The sequence below is a fragment of the Calidris pugnax genome, unplaced genomic scaffold, assembly GCF_001431845.1.
Source record: "Calidris pugnax isolate Ruff unplaced genomic scaffold, ASM143184v1 scaffold164, whole genome shotgun sequence".
In the NCBI taxonomy this organism is placed as follows: Eukaryota; Metazoa; Chordata; class Aves; order Charadriiformes; family Scolopacidae; genus Calidris; species Calidris pugnax.
The window spans coordinates 1,224,163-1,228,331 of record NW_015090895.1 but is presented as its reverse complement, the minus strand read 5'-3'; positions in this window follow the sequence as shown (position 1 = coordinate 1,228,331).

Here is a 4,169-nt window from a genome sequence, read left to right as displayed (position 1 = left end):
ATCAAGTTCTTCACAGACATCTTTATTGCAACAACCCGAACACTTACCCATTAATGAAAATCATCAACATTCTGTTGATATTTGCCAACTGAAAGAAGATAATCTCTCTTTGTTTTATATTTTGCCTCTTTCCTGTTTTTATGCCTTTACTTTTCTACTTCCTATATTTATTTAATATACTCACCAGAGGTATTGCTAGGACTTTGTGAATGTTGAAGTAAATAATATCATCTTCTTTCTGATAGTTATATTTTGACATAAATCATAGTATTTTAACAATTTGTCAAGAGTTTCCTTATAAAAAATGTACTTTAAGTTATTGTTTTAAAATACCCATCATCAGTGTAAGTCCTGTAAGTTATAGCACCACCAAAATGACCTTTTTGTAAGTAGATGTGCCACTCTCAGCTGCTGAGTACATTTTTTAGCTAGATTATTTTTCATTTCTTTGTTAAAATCATAAGTCCTGAGAATCCTTCCCTTGTTATGAATCAGTATTCATCTCACTTAAAAAACAACTCAGGATTAGAGTTCAGAGTGCCAATTATTGCACTACATTTCATCTCACATAAATACCTTCCTCTATATAAATACTTATTCTGCCACACTTGCATAATATCTAAATCTTTTAATCTATATTCTAGGACATAAGGGCAATTTAGATACAAAAGCTAAACTCAGTCAGTGAAACACAATGCTATCTCCACTGTATTGCTACCTCCAGAAATCAGCTTTCCTTTTCCCTTCTGATCCAGCAGATATTTAGACTTTCCATGCAAAGTGAAAAAGCTTCAACAGGACACTTGAGCCTGACTTCCCTGATAGGCAGTAAGGACTGAAGTTGGAGGATTTGGGTGAGCTTTAGCTCCTCAGCCAGGACACAGATCTGGTGCTGGCGAATGGGGTTATCATTAGTCTGGCTTTCGATCAGGCTTTCAGGAAAGATACTTCAAGGAACAGGGAGGGTGTAGATATTCATAGGGACAGTGCATATATAATCCTTTAGACATAAACTGTCGACTCGGTCTGGGACTAGGATTGGATCCAGCTGCACCTGGACTCCTCACTAAGAAGGAGTTTAGAAAGCAAGGGGGTCCTTTCTGAACTTCATTTTTCAATGGGAGGGTCTCCAACAGTTCCGACTGTTCTCTGTGCAGTAAATAACCAAGTGTGTCTTGCCATCTCAAATCTTGTTAATACACTGTTGCATTTACCATTTATCCTGTTAAATCTCTGTTTTATATCAATAAATGCATTGCTGCTTCTCTTTACAAGTGAAGTGCATCACTCCATCTGCAACAAAAGCCTGAATTTGTTTCCCATTTGCAGAAAAACATAGAGATGGTTAATATCTTCAGGGACTTTAATATTCTTGTATCATTATAGTCCTTATATCGAAAAGGCAAAGACATCACACTGACTGATGGTCAGTTTTATAAGAAAGGCAATTAACTGAATTACAGTCTACTTTTCTATATAAACTAATAGAGTCAACTTCTCACTGAGAGACCTTCCACCTATATACCTGGTGGCGTTTTAGGCTTATACCCTTAGAATTGCATGCTGCTATATAATTTGTCCCATTTTCCAGGTCTAAACAACCATTCTTTTCTTCAGCTCCTAACAAGGTCCTTCCAGTAGCCGAAAATGTTCACAGAAACTTTTACTTACATGGAAGTTACTACTGAGGTAATAAAACGCCTGCATATCTACCCCTGCCAAAATCAGTTCTTATCTGCCTTAGCAAATTTGAAATGCTTGATCCAAGAACTACACTGACATGAACATCAAAATTTTTTCAGACTTTCTGCATTTTGCTATGCGCATTTCTGAATCAAGGGATGACAAGCTTAAACTACTATAAGAATCCTTTAGGATCAAGCAGTTTAGCAATCTGCAGGCTCACTGACTGCTGATGTTTGCTACACACCTTCAGAAATATACACATTCTTGTAAGAATGTTGTGCCTCATTCATGACTGACACTCTTGTGTGGGAACATTTTATGGTATATTCTCATGCAGTTTCATGTTTTAGCAATTTATAATTTTGTGTGTCCTAGAAACAAAAGCAAATAGCAGAGACTACCAACTGCAGATTTGTATGGCAAAACAGCTGATAACCTTCTCTCTTCACTGTACATCCTTTTGGAAGGTTTTACTTCATATTAGTTCTTCTCTGATTTGATTGATTAAACTCATGTTAGCTGTTGTAGCAAATCTTTGGGTTTAATTTTATCCTCAAAGAATCCAGTTTGTGTGTTCTGATACTGTTCTGTTATGTGAACAAAACCATAATAAATGGAAAGGATCAAAAGATATTCTTTTGAAAGTGCATTCCTTTTCCAAACCAGTATATTGATGTAGAATTACCCATAGATGCACACTGGTATAAATAGGTACCTTTTCAATTCTTCACACACTGGACAATAAACTTGTTTGCTAAAACATTCATAAATATGACAAAAGAAAAAAGATCAAAACAATGAGTTCAAGTTCAGACTGTTAAGAAAAATCCTAAACTGCATTTTGAAATAAATACCTATTCACAGAGACGTGAACATGCTTTAGTTTGTTCCTCCATAAGCAAATGGAGTTTCAAAGGATGATTTTTGCATGCACTAATGCAAAACATATACATACCTATTGCTAAGTGGAAGTGGAGGGGAATTCCTCTATGATTCCTCTGCAAACAATTGGTCAGCTAAAAGGACTTTTTAAGTGTAGGCATATAAATAAAAATTAGTCACCATCACTTGTACCTGAGGAAAATGAATTCAAATATGTAGGATAATATGTTTTCAATTAGAAACACTATGAAAAAGCAGAAAGATATACAATATTTTTTTTTAACAAATCTTACTGAAACAATCAAATCACGGTACTATGCTAATCAGTGAAAAAAAACCAAGCAAATAACAAACAACAGCTCTTGTTGCTCATAAGACCAGACAAGAGAGAGTTTGAAGTAACCTTTTCTGACCCCCAAAATGCATACAATATTTGTAGTGGGTCCTCAGGATCACCTATTTCACTCTATACATTTATTCCTTTTGGTCTGCGCTACAGCCTAATGTAGGCACAGCTTTCTTTTTCCTTTACCCTTCCCCTTCCTTCTTAAATAAAGAATAGGAAAAGAAGCTGTCTGAGAAACAAGATTCTCCCTATGCAGGTAACAAGCTTTGGGAAAGCTAGATGTATTAAAGTCTATTTATTTATGATATATTTCCTTAGAAAAAAATAAAAAAAAATGCATTGTTTTAAAGAGCCTGACTAGACACTGACAATTTTGTCTTCCCCATCCAGCCTTTGCAAAGATTTGATGGGAAGTGGTGCAGCTGTTGTTTGGATGGGTGTTACATTGCTGTGTGGCCCTTCCTCCATTAGATGGGCAGAAGAATAGTTGCTGCATAGGTCCTTGCCAGACTTTTCATAACCTTCCTACTCCTCCTACTTCCCCCAGTAATTTTGTTCATGAGCTAGAGATATCTCAGATCTCAACACAATTATTGACACACAGATAAAAAGAGAAAACACCTACTCAAACAGAACAGCATAAGTGATATAATTGTCTCAGGAGGCATGTGTGGTATCCGACAAAGTCAGTGTAAAATAACTACACTTACCAAAAACACTCTGGAGAATGAGGAGCTTTCTGCCTAGTTTAATGCAGAGATGGTTGTTTGCACGTTTGGGTGTTTTTACACTGTGGTTGCATATGTAAGCGAAGGAAAGACAATTCTGTATATTTATTTTTTTTTGACTCATTGTTGCAAGTCATGGTGGCCTTAAATATCTTGCAATAGTCTTTCACTTGACTGAGCACAAATCATACTTGTACAAATTTATGGAGTGGAGCCTGATTTACCTTCTCTGTGTTTGCTATGTCTGAATAATAAAAGGATATTATATGTCCAGAAAATATATAGAGACAGCTTTCATACTAAAGTGAGCCATTTCCTCTTTAGATGAAAAGCATGAAGAGCAATTCCACTGCCTTGAGGAAAATCAACAGCAAACTCTCAAAATCTCAAAACAACTCAAAACTCTCAATTAAGGTAAAATTTCTAGACAAAAACTTATTTCCCTACAGATTAACTTCAGACAAATTTTGAATCTTTTTTAGAACAAGCACACATACCAAATCTCTTCTCTGGAAACTCTCCCCGGG